Raw genomic sequence first — 21,818 nt, 5'->3', positions numbered from 1 at the left:
GCTGGGCGTTCTGACGAGAAGTATCATCCACTTCTCTTCACAACGCCCAGCTTCTGGCAGTGCAGACACACAGCGTATTCTCGAGAGATCACGCTGTGACGTCACTCTCTTCCTGCCCCAGGTCCTGCATCGTGTCGGCCACATCGGCACCAGAGGCTACAGTTGATTCTGCAGCAGCATTAGCGTTTGCAGGTAAGTAGCTACATCGACTTACCTGCAAACGCCGATGCTGCTGCAGAATCAAATGTAGCCTCTGGTGCCGATGTGTCCTCGCTCGTCCGACACGATGCAGGACCTGGGGCAGGAAGTGAGTGACGTCACAGCGTGATCTCTCGAGAACACACTGTGTGTCTGCACTGCCAGAAGCTGGGCGTTGTGAAGAGAAGTGGATGATACTTCTGGTCAGAACGCCCAGCTAGTAAAAGAAGTAAAAACGCCCCGATGTACGCACATAATACACGCCCAGTTGGACTTTTACTTTAAACACGCCCACTTGGACTTTTGCAAGCCTCATTTGCATAAATACAAAAATGGTCATAACTTGGCCAAAAATGCTCGTTTTAAAAAAATAAAAACGTTACTGTAATCTACATTGCAGCGCCGATCTGCTGCAATAGCAGATAGGGGTTGCAAAATCTGGTGACAGAGCCTCTTTAAGTCTGTACTTACCCCCTGGGCGTTGCCATAGCGACACATCCCTCTGTTCTCCATGCAGCTTGGCCTCTTGATGATGATGTTTCATCCCATATGACTGCTGTATCCAATCATAGGCTGTAGCGGTTACATGGACTGCATCGTAATAACAGGAGGTCTGGCTGCATGCAGAACAGAGGGATGCGTCGATATGGCAACGTCAGTGTGCCAAGTATGGTCTCCCCGTCCCCCCCAAACTTTGTTATTTTCCGCAGTGGAGATTCTAAGCTGAAAATCTGCACCACAATTTGGTTTGGTTTTTCGTCCGGAATTCCCTGCAAGCTCTAGGTTAGATACACTGCAGCATATCCGCCCTGTGTGCACATACCATAAAGTGACTGCCACTTGTCATCTGTTTGGTGCTTAGCCCAGAACTGCCAGACTTTGCCTGAGCAACAAGGTTTACTGGTTCCTGTTCGTTTGTGAGGGTTTGTTGTCTGCTACTTTGGATTTGATCCGGTTTCCTTAAGATACATTTACACCGGCCAATTTTGGCCGGTGCAACGAGCGCCGATCAACGAGACAGCTCGTTGATCGGCGCTCGTCTGCTCCTTTCACAAGGAGCTATGTATTGAGACGAGCGCTCGTTACTCCGATCACTCGTCCCCATACATTTCTATCATGTCGGCAGAACGTCTCAAGGAGATGAGCTTCCGAAAATGATAATATTTTTCACATTTAAAGCTATACGATCAGCTGATGATTGAGCGTTTCCTCGTTCATCTGCTGATCGCTGCCCTGTTTACACAAGGCAATTATCGGGAACGAGCGTTCATAAAACACTCGTTTGCCCGATAATTGGCCAGTGTAAAAGGGCCTTTACTTTTTGGCTTTCCCTGTGCAGTGTTCATACCACTATTAGTGGCATTTTAAAGGCTATGTACACCTTTGAAATCTTTTGTTTCAGTGTGATTGGTGCATCTTTCTAAATACTTTTTATAAAAAAATATTTTTACTTTCTGAGATACAGCTGCTTTGTATCCTGTATACAGAGCAGTTGTATCTAGCGATGAAACCTGTCACCGTCAGATCAGCGGTTCAAAACTTAGATGTGATCGATAACAGGTGGAGCCTGCGTGTCAGAGACATAAAGGACCGGCTGACTCTGTACCCTATAGTCCTGCGGATCCGACAGATTACGGTCTTAGCCCACGATACAGCTGTTCCTGAAAAAGTCTAAATTATTTTTACCAAAAAGTATTTTGAAAGTTGGACCAATCACACTGCAGGACATTTTTATAAAGAAAAAAAAAAATGATTTCAAAAGGTGAACATCGCCTTTAATTAGTATCGAACCGGAGTAACCCTAAAGCTTATTTAGAAGGGGATGATTACTTTAAGACCAGCATTTCCCATTCCTTCTGTACACCTCCATATTTATTTCAATGTATTTATTCATAGAACACTTATTTAATAAGAAAAGCTACATGGCGTAAAACTGGCTCTTTAAAAATGTATGAGTGTAATATAGAAATATTATAAGGATAAAACCGAGCAACTAGGACACAGAGTGCGAGGTTGCGGGGAAGTGTCTGTCTGGGTCTCTTGATTAAACGGCAGAAAACTTGAAACTGGATTGTGGAGAACAAAGAGGTGTCTCTGGAGTGAAGCAGCTTAATTACGCAGGTTAAAGTATTAAGATTAATGTGATGCTCCGTGGCAGGTTACCTTTATTTTTAAGTGGAGTGCAGCTCATTGCTTTTTCTGTTGCAAGACATACAGGCATTCACAAACATGATTACCTCATGAATCATACTGTGCCCCGTACTTAATGAAGTCAGGAATACAATGTATCATTAACATACAAGAGTTTGCTGCTCTGGTCCCCAAGAATTACAGGAATGTCTACACTTTTTTCTTCTAGAAGGACCAGCAAAGAAATGTTTCACTGGAAAACCAAAATTTGGGGATTTTTTTTTTATTTTAAATACTAAAATAAATCCTTTCTGACCATGAATTCACTTTTGTTTTTTCATCATCGTATTCCAATAGCCATATTTGTTATTTTTCCATCTTCATAACCGTATGACTGGCTTTTTTTTTTGGCGGAATGAGTTGTATTTTGTAATGAAAACATTTTTGGTTACATATAATATATTCATTAACTTTTATTAACTTTTTTGGGGGGCTATTCTGGCATTGTTTTTTGTATTCTAAATTTACACTGTTTACCATGTGGCGTAAATAACATGTTACCTATATTCTATGGGTTGGTACGATTACGATGATACCCAATATGTATAGTGTTTTTTTATGTTTTACTACTTTTGCACCATAAAGAAACTTTTAAACAAAAATAATTTTCCATATTTTCCAGTGATGAAGCCATATGTGAGCTTGTTATTTGCGGGAGGATATGTGGTTTGCATTGGTATCATTTTGAAATACATGGGGGTGATAAAAAAAAAAAAAAGCAATTCCGCCATTGTTTTTTGCGGGTTTTTTTTTGTACGTTAACTTGTCAACATTAATAATCAGGTCTTTAAGATTGCAGCAGTACCATATATGTCTATTCTTTTTTATTTTACACTTTTACAAAAAAAAAAACACTTATGTAATAAAATATTTTTTTTTTTTAATAAACTTTCTTTAACTCTATTTCATAATTTTTTTATTGCCACTAGGGAACTTCACAATACAATCTTCTGATGGGTGGTGGTGGTGTGGAATAAGGTGTATATCTCTTTTTGTAGAATTTGTAATAAATATGGTGTTTAAAATGTTGTAAAAGTAAAACAAAGATCGTATAAAAACAATATATCTAAATAAATGTAAATGTAATAAAAAAAAATAAATAGGCAAATAAATACAAAGTATTTGATATTCTGAATGTGGAACATAATCTACAGTTCGAGTCACGATTTAAAAATAAAAAAAAGTCATTTATTTTCACCCGTCCCCTAATGACTACAAGATATGATAAAGATGTTGTTCTATTCTGTATGCCAGAAAAGGTAATTTCTTTCAGAGATGTTAGAAAATGAGCTCCACCCACTATAGATTTCCAGCTCGGCTTGTAGAAAAGCCATGGGTCCCTAAACACCGCACTTTGAAAGCACATTGACTAAAATCTTCATGCCTAATTCATGAAGTGTAGTCTAGAGATTAGTGGAGCTGGACATAGACCAGGCATACTTTATCATATTGTAATAAGCAGAGGCTGAAAATTGCATTTCTAAAGCTACAGTATTAAAGGGCACACCGCAAAACATGACCCAAACATAACTCAGAGGGACTACACTGTCTGCAAAGGCTTTGATATGATAAAGTATGCTGACGATGGGAATAAACACAGCTGAAAATATCTGAATTTAAAAGGGGGGAAAAATATCTTGCAAGGTCTGTTCACAAAAGGACACGAGCTTAAAATTTATAACATGTTAAACTGCGGCGCTACAGAACGAACCGTTAATATGTATCACACAGAAGCAGAGCAGTCCTGGGATCAAAGGCAAAGGATGGGTTAGTGCATTGACTGGGGAAGTAACGTCGAGGAGTCTTGACAAACAACACACAGAGGAAATGAGGACGTAATTGCCAGGCCCGCTTTTGGAGAACATCAAGGTTTACACACAGGTAATGACTTGTACTTTGAAACTTTTTGGTGTAGTAAGGATAACTCAATGGTAAGTTTTCGTTTTTTGTACTCTGTCCCGAGATATCTCCTTGCAAGGAAGCCGCTTTTTCTTCCCTAATTAAAAAAAAAAATGTGGACAGACTTTCTCTAGAAGACAGTTGGTAGTCTTCTTTTATTTCGTCTGTGGGGCAACTGGTGCCCCAAAATTGCTACTGCCACCTATGCCACATAGAAGTCCCAGACCGAGAGGTTCTGAGTTGTACTTGACAAGCTTTTTATAGCTAGATAAACGTTTTTTGTTTTTTTTAGTCTTGGGAAAAAAACACCAAGTAAACAACAAAAAAAAGACTGATCAAAATTGAACAAATTGTGTAGCCAAAGATCTGCTGAAATGAGTGGGATCTGTTTAAACAATGCTTAACTGGGTTGGACAATCCCTCAGGGCCCCTGCAGACGACCGTGTCCATCATCACTGTCCGTAATTATGGGCACGGCCGGCCGCTGACAGATGCCTGCATTTGAGGGCCATGCTCGCATATGAAGTATGGGAGCACAGTCCGTAAAAAGCTAAAAATAGGACATGTCTTATCTTTTGCAGAGCCTTTCTACAGCACGGACACCTTCCCGTAAATCAATAGAAGTGAACGGGTCCGTAGTTACAGATGAATTCTACGGTCGTGTGCATGGGGCCTTACTCAGAGCGGTGGGTAGGCTTTCTATTACTTGGGGCAAAGGTTCAGTTTGCTACCACAATCCCTGTATCGCAAAAAAGCCTGGCCAAGGCAAAGTGGCTTGTTGGCATACCCCTAGCACCGAGAACATGCCCGGTGGTCTACCTCTAGCTATGCCCCTGCCTTACTAAATAACAAGCATCTACACAATGAGCTGTTATCAAAAGGGGGTAAAAAGGAAAAATAAGACCTTACACATGATCAATAGAAATTGCCCATAGAACTAGGACCGACAGAGGGTGGGACATTTTTTGAAGCAGCTTTCTGCTCTTGGGGTCCCAAACAGGGACCCATATACTCCAATATGCCACAGAGATAGGGATTGAATAACCCTTTTATACGCTGAAACTTTTTCCTAAATGCTACTACCACTCAAAATTCCGTTTCGGGTGGAATTTTCCCTGAGCTGCTGAGCTCATTGATTAACTTTTCTAACCGAGGGAATCCCACCAGCTGTATTCTACCCCTATGTCATTTCAAAAGGAACAGGAATGTCAGACCACAGATGTCATGTTGTTATCAGGTTCTGCAGGGTCCGCGGAAGTCTACAAATGGAGTCAATTGGTGATGTGGAAATTTGATGAAAATGACACCAAAAATCACACGCAGTTTGATTGTAGCGCAAAACTCCTTGTCTAACATGGAACAGGTTATCTATGGTCTACCAGCAATAGCATGGGAGATTGGTACTTGAACTCCACCACCGTCACTAATTGATCTAAAGTTACATGTTTTGCTTCCATTCCAAAATTATTTTATGAAAGGGGTTGTCTCAGAGCGGCTCTCCGTTCTGACTCATAGATGGAGGTTCCCTAGCAGGGAAACCCCCTCTACGACATATATGTTTTCTATGGAATATGGACAGGGTTGCCTTTCTGAGCCAACCCCATTAAAAATTTAATCAGAAAATTTGCAGTTATATTTATGTCCCGGAGTCCACAAGGCATTTGTCCCTTCTAAACCAACCCTCCACGCGCTTAATCATATTCCTCTTATTACTTTCACTGTTCCTTTCTTACATTTTTCATACATTTTTACAGTTTAAGGCAATGCTAATTTAGGAAAGGACCAAAAACATTCTTTACTGTGATGAACTTCATTCAATAATTCAGAATGTTTTTCCACTCAAATAAAAACATTTGCCGGAACGCTTTGCGGGAACTTTATTATTAGTCTTCAGTTTATTTACTGCTCATAAATCCAAACCTCGCTCAGGTCCTCTACCGGCCGGTGATACTAAACAAAAGCACTTTAAACTGTACTTGAGAAGGAAATTTCTAACAATATACAACACTCTCTGTATCCGACGTGGGATGAAACACTTCATACAAGAACATTGTGTAAAATGTGGAACAAATTAAATTTATCGTACGGCTAAAATACATATTTTATATACTGTGCGTAAATCCTACTCTATAGAAGTACCGCAGGATGGTTAATATTACAGTAAAATCCCTTCAGTCTGGCACCTGGTAGACCAAAAATACTACTATTCCGGCACCTGTCATAATATACCCAGACTCAATTTTAATTCAAAATTGCCCAAAAATCCACATCATGGCCCACAAGTTAGACACTGACTTTTTGTAGGAAGACTTTTTCCACAGAGTAATTAGAACATTAAAGGTGTTGTGCCAAGATAGACATCTATCACCTACGCACAGGGATTTTTTTAATGTATGTTTTTTTTTGTGAATGTGGCTTGGCTGCAATACCAGACACCGCCCACGGATGAGAGTGGTGCTTTTTTTGTGAGGGGAAAAAAAACAGACCCTTTTTTCTAATCTTAGACATCCCCTTTGGTATATCCTGACCAATTTGTCTTAACAGATCTAATGTACAACAGGACATGTAGTATTGGTTTATTATTTTTCCACCACTGTATGGACTTTTGTGAAAGAAATAAGTGTAGTGGGGGTAATAACAGAAGGGCGAGACGTTATGTCTTCACTATACAGGAGCGGTTTACTTCTTGTCGTAAATAATGTCAGATGCGTCACAGTGGCTTCAGTTCAGGTAGATCCATACTGTAAACCGGAAACTGTAGAAGGAACCTGGTGTTATACAAGACTTATAAAAACATGTGGATTGGTGGAACAAAATGACCTAAATCACCTCCATTTTTTGTTTTACTTATCCTTTTTCCTAAAGCAAGAACAGCTCCATAATAAAAGGATGAAAGGAGTTCTCAAAAATTTGGCCCATCAAATCAAATCAACAATATGCTTCATCTAGAGGGAGAAACTAGCCCACCATTCTAGCATCGAGATGTATTAACGTAAGTTCCCACAGTCTGCAATTGCTTTTTCAATAGTTTTATATTTAGACCCCTTAAAAGCAAAAATTAAAGCTTTTGAAGAAGCATTTAGCAGTCATAACCAACTCTTCACTATAGACATTTCAGATCCATTGGGTGTCCATTTCACTAGTCCTGGCCTGTCCTACATACTATCCCTCACCTCAACTCCAATATTATGTATATCTAAGCAAACCTTCCTATGAATCCCGAGAGAAAGACAAAAATTAAGTAAAACGAGAGATCAATAGATATTTCTTCTAGCTTTACAGTTCAAAATACTACGGCAAATACCTAGACTAAGTCTACAATTCTTCTTGAGAAACCTTCCTTGTTTGATTCACCACAACCTGAACCCAGAGAGATGACACCATGAGTAGAACTACCCTCTCCATGTATAACCAAGCAATTGTCCTACAACCAAAGGACATCCACATATCACTAATTCTACCGCAACTGGAAGCACCTGAAGAATGGACATTTTCGGAAGTGAATAGATCTTCAGTTCTCCGGCTAAAAAAGTATGCTGGGACTTTAGTCTCGAGAAGAATTGGAGATTTTCTACAAAGCAGAACAGCTTGTAGAAAAACTCATACAGGCACCACTCAAGGTGTTTTGGGAAAACATGGCCAAGATTCTCAATAAAGAGAAGTCCTTGGTGCCGGAGGCAATGCTAAAGGCCTGTCCGTCCTGGTAAGACTCTAAGGAAGCTGCTGCAGACACAACTTCTGGGCTGAAAACACTAAAAGGATAGATTGACAGAACTGCAAGTCCCTGAGTGAATGGGCGAAACCCATCAGTCACGGTGAGCTACAGCCTCTGGCAGTATAAACAAGGCTGAAATGATAGTCAATAAAATCGCAATTAAGTGCACCACGTGTCAGCAGAGCCCGGTGCTCACCATCACCAAAATCAATACCTAACTGCTTGGAAATTCTTACACTTTTTGACTTTGTTGTATGTTTTCCTTCCTCGGCTGATTTCTCCGTAATGTGTTTGTAAAGAATCCTAGATCTTTGTCGTGGCGTAGAGGAAAATGTGTGATGCTATTGAGGAACGTGACTCTTTCTAGCAGTGATTTATTGCAGCAGGCGCAGGACTGTCTGGGAGAGTGAGCCTCTAGTCTGAAAGGGAATTATACTCTGGATTATTCCTCCATGATTTCTGTCTCTTTATAGGCAGAAAAAAAAAGCGGAGGCATAATAACGACGCTGCTTTCTGAAGGTGAACACGAGATACACATAAAAAGTAGCATGATAAAAATCCAACATCTGGGAGTATCTTCCTTGTGAGATGGTCACCTTCAGCATGTTTTCTGAGCTGCTAAAGAGATATGGAAATAAAGGACAGTACAAATAAAACACTGTGCGGAGGTCCCTTCAGTCATGGGATGCCTTATTGCCTCCTACAGACCTGGCTGAATACATACTTTTTAGTTATAACTCATTTCCCATTATTGTTTTCACTTTAGTGCTGTGGAATATGTTGGCGCTATATAAAGAATATTATTATTATTATTCTTAGAATAAATCAGAAATAGTACATTTTATTTTTTCCTTACATGAAAAAATGAAAAAATAAAATAAGCTCGGAGTGGTGTTTTTACTTCATTCCCCCAAAGTTTTGCGCTACTCGAGCCCCCTGCTACTTAAATGAAGAATTCTTATCAATTGGGGATAGGGGGGGGGGGGTTACTGTTTTTTTGCCATGGGCATAACGAATAATAGTTATTGGGCCTAAGAGATAAACATAGGGGCCAAAATTGGTTCTGTCTACAGCCAGGAAATAGGCTGCAATTGTTATGAGTGAGTTATGATGACTTAACATGCATATAATACAGAGTTTTCTTCTTTGTAAATGTTCTGAAACCTCCTCAGTCCCCAAAAAATCCATCTAGTGTAAAACATTAAATAGACGCAGTCTATTATCTTTGTCCCTTGCTCTTTAGCCTAGTCTTTTACTACCCTACATTGTCCCTCTACCATTCCTGCTTATTCAATCCTACCCGTTCCCCCCATTCTCCAAGTGTCTGTTGTCTTTAAGTAATACTTCATTGGCCTAGCCCTCCTTTAACAGAGATAATGGCCCCTCAGCTACTGAGCCCTATAAAAGTTTTGTCTGCTACGCTGCTAATGACTCTCGTCCCACGGTCTTCCATATTGGAGCTAGAAATAACAATAAACAGGGATGTCATACCCGATTCTTACTCCTTAAGAAAAAATTTTTTTTTGTATGGAATAGCATTTGGGAAGCACTAGGCATTATTGCCTTGCAGCACTGGGGTCCTGGGTTTAAATCCAACCAACGATAACATCTGCATGGAGTTTGTATGTTCTCCCCGTGTTTGCGTGGGTTTCCTCCGGGTAGCCCAGTTTCCTCCCGAACCCCAAAAACATACCAATAGGGGATTTAGATTATGAGCTGCAATGGGGACAGCTCATAAGGTCCTCTCTGCAGTGCTGCAGAATTTATATGTATATATAAGTAACAGAAATAAATAAATAAGAAGACCATCTAGGCACATTTCCTATCTCTATACTCAGTAGGCGGGCACTTCGTGGTGTGATGTAAGATCTGTGCTGTATCTTCTGAGCCAATCAGACGTCTCCACCCCCCTTTACATTGCTTGACTCTGCCCCATAGTTTTTTTTACTAAAATACTAAATCAGAAGCTGCAGCAACATCCCCCACGTCTCCCATTTAGGCAAAACCGAGTGCAAGACTTCACATGACGGAGTGCAAACTCGGATGTGAAAAACGCTAGTTTTTCACATCCGAGTTGTACTCGTGCGGGACCCGTTTTCATGGATCCCCATAGACTTGAATCTATTGAGGGATCCGTGAAAATGGCAGAAAATAGGACCCTTCACATGATCTGTTAAAACAACGGCCATGTAAATGGTCCCATTGAAATACATGCGTCCATGTGATGACCATTGTTTTAATGGCCGTCACATGGACGTATACTACGGTCGTGTGAATAAGCCCTTAATGTTTTACACTAGATGGATTTTTTGTGGACTGAGGTGGTTTCGGAGCATTTACATAGAAGAAAATTGGGGCATGAGGCTACTAGAAAGTGAGGAACAGGCCACTTGCTCATAGTAAGGCTCTGTTCACATCTGCGTTGGGGTCCCGTTCTGACATTCCGTCGGACGTTTCCGTCAGAACGGGACCCTGAACAGACACAAACTGACACAGGTGGAAACCAGAGGTTTACGTTTCCATCACCAATGATTTCAATGGTGACGGATCCGGTACCCATGTTTTCCGTTTGTCTCTGTTGTGCACCGGACCCGTCGTTTTTCCGGAAGCAATGGCGTAGTCGACTACGCTATTGCTTCCGGCAAAACGACGGGTCCAGTGCACAACAGAGACAAACGGAAACCATGGACACTGGATCCGTCACCATTGAAATCAACCTCTGGTTTCCGTCTGTGTCAGTTCAGTGTCCCGTTCTGACCGAAACGTCCCACGGAATGTCAGAACGGGACCCCAACGCAGATGTGAACAGAGCCTAAGCTGTATTACAAAGTTCCATATATTCACGGCTTGTAGACCTCTACACTACTTTGTCATCTATGCCGTAAAAAGTACTATGAGGTATTTGTATATGTAACTATTAGCCAATTACATTTAATGTCCTATTCTTTCCTGACCTCTAAGACAATGGTAAAGGTCAAGTTGCAGGAAATGACATCAACAGATTAGCAATAACGTCCCCATAACGAATAAGTACCTTAGAATGGATTTCATTAATTTTTATTACCTGTTAAATCGCAGGGCTCTGCTACTATATTAAGTGCAGTGGGGCTGGGAACAGCACATCGTCAGAATCATTCCGTTAAGTATTATATCATATACATGGAAACTTGGGGGGGATTTCATTTTTGAAATAATTTCTTGTACAAGAAATCCAGATTATCCCAGAGGCAAAGCGGACCACACATCACGAGAAACAAACCTGCGTAAATCATTTACACAAAGCATCCTGGGTAGTGACTTGTAAAACTAAGCAGCTCTGATCTAGCAGTAGATGCCTCACATTTGGGATATCATTTAAATACAACACCTCTCGCCTTACACCCAACAAAACAGCCATTTAATGAGAACTGGCTGCTCCCTAAGCTGTGAACAATATTCCATTTATTGGACTGTATAAATCTTGATGCAAAAGTCAAGTTTAGAACATAAAAAAATGTGGTCAATATTCTTTAACCCCTTAAGGACATGGTTAATTTTCGCCTTCAGGACACAGTTTATATTTCACTTTTTGACTCACTGAATACCGAGAACCATAATGTTTTATTTTTTTGCTGATCTTGCTGCGTAAAGTCTTGATTTTTGGGGATTCGGGTATTTTTCTTATGGTAGAATTTTTCAGTACATATATAAATCAGCATTTAATAAATATATATATATATATAGTGAAGGAAGTAAGTATTTGATCCCTTGCTGATTTTGTAAGTTTGCCCACTGTCAAAGACATGAACACTCTAGAATTTTTAGGCTAGGTTAATTTTACCAGTGAGAGATAGATTATATTAAAAAAAAAGGAAAATCACATTGTCAAAATTATATATATTTATTTGCATTTTGCACAGAGAAATAAGTATTTGCTCCCTTTGGCAAACAAGACTTAATACTTGGTGGCAAAACCCTTGTTGGCAAGCACAGCAGTCAGACGTTTTTTTGTAGTTGATGATGAGGTTTGCACACATGTTAGATGGAATTTTGGCCCACTCCTCTTTGCAGTTCATCTGTAAATCATTAAAGGACCAGTGTCACGAAAAAAATATTTTTTAGATCAATTTGATTTTAGGGTTTTATTAAACATTTTTTATTTATTTGTGTGTTTGTGTTTTACTTTTTTTATTTTTTCACTTTTTCTTCCCTATGGGGGCTGGCATTTTTTTTCCATCTCTGTATGTGTTGATTAACGACACATACAGACATGGAATACGGCACATACAGTCCCATAGTGAATGCAAACGGGGCCCGTTCCATGCACTATGCTGTACGCCGTCTGTGTGGGTACGGCGCATGCGCCGCTCCCACACAGTCCAAGTTGAACTATGCGACGTCCGGCGCCATTTTCCTGTAGACCGGAAATCACGGCCGGACAGTAAGATTACTACTTCCGGTCGCGGCTTCCGGACTTGTGCACTTAGAGCGGAGGTAGCAGACGGAGCCGACGGACAGGAGGGAGCGGCGGCGGCAGGAGCAGGTAAGTTATTTCTATGTATGTTCGTGTTTTAGTGTGTGTTTACTACTGTATGTTAACCTACTACACTGTGTGTTGGCTCAAAAAATGGCGACACACAGTGTAGGAGGTTTGACCGTTCAATCCCCTCGTTTCTCCCGGCACTAGCCAGGATAAAGGAGGGGGGGATTCTGAGAGCTCACTAGAGCGAGTGAGTTTTCTCAAATTTTGCAGCATAAAGCAATGTGGTTGCTTTACCACATGCAATGCTGCAATTTTGGGAATTGCTCCATCTAGTGACCAGCGCTGGGAAATATTATAAATTAGAATCTAATTTATAATATTTCCTGACTCGTGAAAAAAATTAAAAAAATTAGAACAATGTTTAATCACCTATACACTAATTGTTTAACTAAAAAAAAATATAATTTTTTTCTAGCGACACTTTCCCTTTAAGATTTCGAGGCTGTCGCTTGGCAACTCGGATCTTCAGCTCCCTCCATAAGTTTTCGATGGGATTAAGGTCTGGAGACTGGCTAGGCCACTCCATGACCTTAATGTGCTTCTTTTTGAGCAACTCCTTTGTTGCCTTGGCTGTATGTTTCGGGTCATTGTCGTGCTGGAAGACCCAGTCACGAGCCATTTTTAATGTCCTGGTGGAGGGAAGGAGGTTGTCACTCAGGATTTGACGGTACATGGCTCCATCCATTCTCCCATTGATGCGGTGAAGTAGTCCTGTGCCCTTAGCAGAGAAACACCCCCAAAACATAATGTTTCCACCTCCATGCTTGACAGTGGGGACGGTGTTCTTTGGGTCATAGGCAGCATTTCTCTTCCTCCAAACACGGCGAGTTGAGTTAATGCCAAAGAGCTCAATTTTAGTCTCACCTGACCACAGCACCTTCTCCCAATCACTCTCAGAATCATCCAGATGTTCATTTGCAAACTTCAGACGGGCCTGTACATGTGCCTTCTTGAGCAGGGGGACCTTGCGGGCACTGCAGGATTTTAATCCATTACGGCATAATGTGTTACCAATGGTTTTCTTGGTGACTGTGGTCCCAGCTGCCTTGAGATCATTAACAAGTTCCCCCCGTGTAGTTTTCGGCTGAGCTCTCACCTTCCTCAGGATCAAGGATACCCCACGAGGTGAGATTTTGCATGGAGCCCCAGATCGATATCGATTGACAGTCATTTTGTATGTCTTCCATTTTCTTACTATTGCACCAACAGTTGTCTCCTTCTCACCCAGCGTCTTACTTATGGTTTTGTAGCCCATTCCAGCCTTGTGCAGGTCTATGATCTTGTCCCGGACATCCTTAGAAAGCTCTTTGGTCTTGCCCATGTTGTAGAGGTTAGAGTCAGACTGATTCATTGAGTCTGTGGACAGGAGTCTTTTATACAGGTGACCATGTAAGACAGCTGTCTATAATGCAGGCACCAAGTTGATTTGGAGCGTGTAACTGGTCTGGAGGAGGCTGAACTCTTAATGGTTGACAGGGGATCAAATACTTATTTCTCTGTGCACAATGCAAATAAATATATCTAATTTTGACAATGTGATTTTCAGTTTTTTTTTTTATATAATCTATCTCTCACTGGTAAAATTAACCTAGCCTAAAAATTCTAGACTGTTCATGTCTTTGACAGTGGGCAAACTTACAAAATCAGCAAGGGATCAAATATTTATTTCCTTCATTGTATATATATATATATATATATATATATACACACACATACATACATATAAATATACATACACATAATTATTATTTTTTTTTATTATTTTTTTTAAACAAATTACTAGTACCAATTAAGGTAATGCCTAGTATGTGTATTTTATTTTTTTAGGACTTTAATTAAAAAAGGGAGAAAAAAAATGTTTTTATGTTCTGCTCTGGGGGCATTTGTTAAATCGCAACCATTACGGGTGATGATTGAGGGGCAAAAGAACTACCTCCCCTTATTGATGCCATCACTATTGATTCGAGCATCAACAAGGGTTAAACGGCCTGCCACTGAGTTTTCTCCGGTCCCAGCCATTGCCGTGGGGTGGCGGCTGTTAATAACAGCTGGCCATCTCCGGGTGATCAAGTTGGCTACAATTGTTAGTCATTAAAGGGGAATTCTTAGAACCCCACCAAACATAAAAATAGGGGTCCCAAACCCCTGTTTTTTCGTCACTGCTCGATCGCAGTGAATAGGATATTGAATGGAGCGGCAGTCAAGCCTGCGTACTGCCGCTCCATTCAAAAAGTCTATGGGAATGATGGAAACAGCTGAGTGGAGTGCTTGGCTGTTTACCTCAGTCCCACAGACATTGAATGGAGCAGTGGGCACATGCTCGACTGCCGCTCTATTCAGGTTTCTCCTCGCCGCAATCGGTGGGTGTCCTAGCAATCAATTTTCACCTATCTTATGTACAGGTAAAAATGGTCGATTTTGCAACGTCTTTAAGTACCAGTTGCCAGAGCTGTACATTTACGGATAGTGTCAGGAAGAAGTTAATATTCAGGACTAGTTTGGAAGAAAATAACCTGAAATATGAAGAGCATCAATAGAAAATGCATACATCTTATTTCATGGGGCATGTGACAGACTTAGTTTGATCTGCTATTGATCTACATGTGACCAGTAAGTAATCAATCTCTCACCCCGGTGCTTAAAGTACAGAATTAATGTTTTATGCTTTTTTTTTTTTTTTTTTAAATCCCACTTTTCCACATCAACGGTGTCATCTGTTATTCTTCGCTTTGCCTATGAATAAATATTTTCAGGTGTTGAGGATGAAAGTCACCGCTGACATTTTTGTCGATTTTCTTGCGCTTCAAAGTGATTAGATTTGGGGGTCACTTAGTAAGAGGTCATCTCTAGGACCACACATTTTAATTTCAAATGCAGTACAACCCAAACTGATAACCTTACAAAAAAAAAAAAAAAAATTACCGCATCAAAGGATATGAAATCAACTTAAGGCACCAATATTTTTATGTGATTCTCCTGTCATCTATGGGTATGGAGACCAGTGTTACAATGTATAATTCTGCTGACAGGTAACCTTGATATAACAAGGGAGAATAGAGAAGGGAAAAGTGGGGGAGGGTAAAAGGAAAAAAATACAAAAAGTCACTTGAACAATTTACTGATATAACAGCAATTTTCTGCAAATGGAATGGAGATACTCTCATAATATCAACGCTGGGAGATGAAGCCGGGCAGATGCTATGTCACATTGCATTTACACGTACCGGGCCTCGTTACATCAGCTACCAGTAAATCTAAAAAAATCAATACTATTAATTTGTGAGATGGAGGTTGAAAAAAAAAAAAAAGAACAAAAATGCCAAGGGTTAAAAACAAACTCTTATTGTGCTGAGGTTACATGGAAGCAAAAATCATCGTAAGTCACCAATAGTTTTTATTTTTTAAATTTTTTTATATAGGAAGCCAAGAATACAATCAGCCATAGAGGAAGGATTGTGATCTGCGGTAACACGCTCTTTATTTTTATCCGCAGCTGAAGGAAATGTTGGCTGGGAGCCTGCGGAACACAATAGCCACATGTTCATAGAAATTAATTATCTAATTAATTTGGTGTCTAGCAGCAATTAGTTCAAATGAACATATGTACGATCTGTTTTACAAATAGGATTTCTGCTTACGAAGAATATGGAACAAAACATTCCCTTGGTCTAAACAATGGCTGGATTTCCATCAGCTGTAAATAAAACACAGAGATAAGTGTGGAGCGGAGAGAAGAATGGCCGCGGTGAAATCAGGAAAAATAATAAGAATAATATATTGGAGGCGAGGTACCACTCCTGGACAATTTTTTACCAAATGTAGTGGGGTTAAATTAGGACGGAGGCGTAATATCAAACAGACTATAAAAAGGACAATAAAACTTTGTAGGACGTATAGGGGGCGAACTAAGACGGTCTGGGACAATTGCATTTGGGCAGCAAAGAGGCGGAGCTTCTGAATATTTGCATAAAAGGTGTTCTAAGAAGGGGAAGGGCTTAAATTGTTCTGCGATTGTTGAATCAAATGTTGGGAGGTATGTGGGCATAGTGATGTCACCTCATTCACTGCAGTGGTGAGATGTTAACCCATAAATGGAGTGGAGGGGAATCCACTTACTGACACCATCATTTTATTCAATGCAACGATCATACACTGGCTATACTACTAGAACAGACTCTTATGTCAGCTATGAAAGAGAATAGTGGTATCTCTCCAACCTGTGAAACCTGTGCAAACACTGTCACACCGGTCCACAGGCTGTAACTGGTATTGCATCATTTTAGCTTCATTCATTACAATGGAGCGGAGCTGCAATACCAGAAACTACCCAGGGACAGGTGTGGAGCCGTTTCTGAAAGACAGCAGCCATGTTTTTTCTTCTTCTGGAAAACCTCTAATTCCTCAAGTGCTTTTCCTCTCTGTCCGTCCCCTGCCCATTGCACAAACAACATAATTCCTACTCTTTACTGCAGCCAAAACTCCCTGTCCAGCTAAATTTCTCAAAACTCCACCCAACATGTAACCTCAGCCCTGGTCATGACCTTCTCTACTCTACCACCGACTCACACTTACGTCCAGAACTTTATCTATTTTATTTTATCTTATTACCTTCTTCATATCACCCTCCACACTCTAAGCCTCTAAAAACACCATGAAAACTTATGTTTACAGAAAGTCTTAAAACCGGGCATAAGGTCTATCTCAACATTAATGACCTATAGCCAAATGAATCACAATGCAGGACTATAAGCCATTGGGTCTCCTACTCCTCCAAGTCAGATCTGCAATAACTCAAGAATGATGCCAAGTGGATAATCCGTTTAAATTTCCCACCTGACCAAAGGTTATATTTCAGCACCAAAACTGGTTTGGTGCTGCCCATCTCTTGGCTACCTCTCATATATCATGTGTCTTCAAAAGCAGGAGACTAAACATCTCTCCTGTATACTGGAAACTATAGCTTTCACCTTTACGGAGGTAGCCATAAAGGGCAGGTGTGGATTGAGCTTCAATGTGAATTGTTTAGAGAAATGTCAGGCTGGGATGGCAATATAAAATATGGCTATTAAAAAATAATAAAAATAATTGAACAATACATTCTGTCATATGTGTGTACATGAGGAATAACACAATTTCTGACCATTATATAACTTCTATTCTGCATTATTTTTTTAGCAGTTTACCCTCTGCAGGCTCTATCTCTAATTCGCAGTTGTCTCTGAGCTAGTGGGCAGAGTCGAACTGCTATCATGTCTGTCATACATTTCACACATAGGAGAGCAGGATTCTTCTTTTCGATCTCTTTCTATTCTATCACATTTATAGAAACTGCAGCAGCATGGAGGACATTATACAGCAGTAATGAGCAGTATAGCTGAGAATAAAGCACTGTGGTGATATAGAAATCTTACCAGGAGCTGCAGCGTCTTTCTCACTCTGCTCCTCCTGCTCTCTCCATAGACTTGTATTGCCAGCGTGTCTGTGTGTCTTTCTCTCTCTGCTCCCACTCCATAGAATTGTATGCAGCGTCTGTGTTTGACTCACTCTGCTCGTGCTCCCTCTTCCTGTTCCTCCTCCGCTCTCCATAGACTTGTATGGACAAGCAGTAAGGTGACACTCCCCAACTTCCTGCAGCCCGTTAATTCTGCTCTATAACCAGGGACAGGCTTTACTTGACAACAGGAGGTTGACAGCAGATTACAGGAAGGGAGACGCCTAGTGGCAGTAACTTCATCCAGATTTTGCATGGATAAAACAACTAAATGATAACAGTAAGTAGATACAAAGTTGATCTATATCAGGTATAATATTAGATCAGCATAAATTGTTTGAAAAGTTAGTGTCCATTCAAGTTGGATAAATCATGTTCTTACAAAATATATAAAAAGTTGCCAAAAATGTAATCTAAACATTTAGACCATAGAACGTTCCACAAACATACAGCAACTGGAGTCTAGTAGACGGTATACAAGGTCACATGCAATACATTACATGAATGAACGAGGCAGCCGGCCCGGGAATTAACACCGGGACAGATCAGGCAAGATTACACAGATTATTTCTTTTCTTGAAAATGCAGAATATATAAACTTCTCCGTAAAAAGAGATTCATACTTGATGGAAGCACGGGGAGAAATCTGTCAGACGACATTCCCAATTCAATATTCTTTTGTGCTTCCAGTAAAGATTTCCATATATTTTAGATTAAAAAAAAGAAGTCTCATAAATAAATAATAATTCAGTGCAGGAAGGGGAACCTGCGATAAAAAAAAGTCTGTGCATTTTATTTAGAGTAAAATTTAATCTCTCTTCTAATATATTGTGTTGTAAACAGTCCTGGAAATATGCGCCTCTGAACAGTATATATAGATATAGCAGAGCTCAGTTTGTCATCTGGTGCAATAATACTGAGCGTAAATCTAATGCCCTATTTTAAAGCTGGCCATAGACTACAAATTTTGACTTTATGTTTCCTCATAATTTTGACTAGATCTCCCAATAATCTAGTGGGAACTGTCTGATGGTCTCCTACAAGCTCCCGGTAAAGAAACTTGGTTGGATTTCCACACTTCATCCAATTGTTTCCCGGAGACAAGCGGTGCCAAATATGTCTGACAGTCGCTTATCTTCATCCTACTATTAAAATAAGATGCCCATAAAGCGTACCTGCATCTTTATGGGGGTGCCGGGGCTGACAGCTGCTGGATATCTATAGCTAGCTTTACTCAGACAAAAAGTTGGAATTTAAGGTCTAAATATTATATTTATAGGTGGTGTAAACTATTTAAAGAAAAAGGTTTTTTTCTTTTTTGTTTTTTTTTACAGAAACGGCAATGAGCTGTGTCTTGCATTGCAGTTTAGCACCAATTAAGCTGCAATACCAGACACAGCCTATGGAAAAGAGAGGCGCTGTTTCTAAGGAAAAAAAGAAAAGGAGACCTTTTTTCTAATCCCACAATCATGGAAACCTCTTTAAAGGGTTAGTTCATCAAACATGTTTAGCGGCAAAAAAGTTCTGAAAACCCAGTTCTTTTTTGCCACAATTCCACCTCTGACCTCCCATTGAAAACAATGGGAGGCAGACAAAGTGCATGCAGGCCAAAATCTGCCTCAAAATTCCTTCAGGAATTTTGAGGCAGATTTTTTCTGCTTGCAAATTTCTCTGTGTGAACAGGGCCTTAGGATATTTTGTGGTAGGTGCTGTGCCATTCCATAGTACGTATTTTGTGTTATCAATTAGTGCATTGTTAATGGCCAATCCAGATAATGTAGCTCAAACATTATAATGGCTAATCTGGCAACATTTATCACATAAATCCTATTTTCTCCCAAATTTAACCTCTGATTTAGATGCTTCATTACTATCGAAAAGATGACAGAGCTTAACTGAATTTGTGGGCTCTAAATTATAAAACAGATAAAACTTTATGGGGATCTGACCTACATAACGAACATCAAAAAAATCCAAGACAAGTCTATAAATTACAAGTAAATAGAGAAAAAATTTCCATTGTTTCTACTCTGATATATAATGAATTTCTGTATACAGCATCACTGATACATGAGGTCTATAGTATTGGTCAATTCATGGTCCTAATGGGTTTTGGTCCCCAGTCCTAAATATCAATGTACAGCAACACAGCGGTAAGGACAACATGTCATCATGCCCACTTCCAAACAAGAAGCAGAGGGGGAAACTTGCATTTAATGCCCATATACCTCTTGTAGATTTAAAAAAATTCCTTTAAAGTCCAAATTCCCCTTTACATATCCTTTTTACAAGTCATTGAGTCATGTCAGATGGTCTCGGCGGGCATCCGTGAGCTGGAACCCCTAATGTCGACAGAATCAAGAGGCCTGCTAAATTCCTCTGACCACCATGTCCCTTTGGCTTTTAGCTTAGAAACCCCCTTTATATCATCTTCTTAGAGTGTCATTACTAAAGAGCAGGCAAAATCCACCGCACAGGTTTTAAAGAGGTATTAGACATTTAACACCTATCAACAGGATAGATGATACGTGTCCGATCGCTGGGGGTCCCACCGATCGCAGGAACGGAAATCCCAAGCGGAGGACGAGCATGCGCGGTGTTGCTCCATGCAAAGTCCATGGAACGAACGGAGACAGCCGAGTAAAGCGCTCAGTTATTTCCGTCAGTTCCATACACATAGAATGGAGCGGCACTTTGCGAGCTTGTCCTCCACTCCGTTCATGCTCCCCTCACTGTGATGGGTGGAACAGAGGGCTCAGGACCCCTTTCTAGTGATTGGTGGGGGTCCCAGCGGTCAGACACTTATAATCTATCTTGTGAATTGGTGACAAATGTTGATTCTGGGAACACTCCTGTAAAGGAACACCAGCCAAAACTAATTCACAGTGGTAGATGGGGGAAGAGCTTGAAGAGGCGGAGCATGACTTCTATCCGTTAGTTCCATGGACTGGTAGAAGGGGGAAGAGCTTGAAGGGGCGGAGCATGACTTCTATCATTGAATCTTTAAGGTTTGTACCACCCCCTCAGGAATATAGCAGGCCCCTTGAATCTGGCGACAGTGGGGATTTCAGCTGAAGGACTCTCACCTACACTATCTGACATGTTCGTCTTCCTAAAGCGTTCCTTTAAAACGACCCTCTGATCCTGGGACATTTTAAAAATGATGGAATATATGGAGTAATAATACGTGGTGCCTTTCAGTTGCCCCCCTCTGCCGTGGATCCGCTGTTTTAGTGTCCCCTCTGTGCTCTTAGACTACGAGTCTGAGACACTCCCGCTTTTCTCGGATTGGCCAGAGCTGCTCACATGAGCCGTTCTGTCCAATCCGTGAACAGAGGGAGTGTCTTAGACTCAGTCTGAGAAGCACTGTGGCCATTTTGAGACAACACAGCGGGGACCCTAAAACGGCGGATTCACGACATAGGGGGCCAACTGAAGGGCACCAGGTAATATTACTCCAAATACCCCATCACATTTATCATTTGTCCTGAAACCGGAGGGTCGCTTCAAGCTCGGGTATATTTCACATAGGGAATAACGGATGAGCTTCATGTAATCAAAAACTTTGCTAGAATTCTTTTTTTTGCAATAAAACTTTACTCTCCGGTCCCATCAGGCTCTACTTTGGATTGTCTTTGCATAGGATTGTTTCATGGCCGACGTCGGTTCGTTTTTTTACAAGCTGCGCTGTAGCGTCTGGGAAAAGGGCAGAGGAAATACAACAGGCGATGGCTTTATGCTCGCTCCACTAGGGATCCCTCTGACTTCTCTGCGCTCTGATAGTTTTATTAGTGTATGTTTTT

At 40.6% G+C, this 21,818-nt stretch overlaps 1 protein-coding gene across 2 annotated transcripts in view; it reads right to left on the bottom strand.

Annotated features, from left to right (window-relative positions):
• The window catches only part of WWOX (WW domain containing oxidoreductase), a 736,214-nt gene that overhangs the window by 436,819 nt on the left and 277,577 nt on the right, over positions 1 to 21,818 (bottom strand). The gene's annotated exons all lie outside the window — the stretch shown is intronic.

The sequence above is a fragment of the Rhinoderma darwinii genome, chromosome 9, assembly GCF_050947455.1.
Source record: "Rhinoderma darwinii isolate aRhiDar2 chromosome 9, aRhiDar2.hap1, whole genome shotgun sequence".
Classification (NCBI taxonomy): domain Eukaryota; kingdom Metazoa; phylum Chordata; class Amphibia; order Anura; family Rhinodermatidae; genus Rhinoderma; species Rhinoderma darwinii.
Note: the sequence above shows the minus strand (reverse complement) of the source record. Positions and strands in the feature narration are given on the sequence as shown.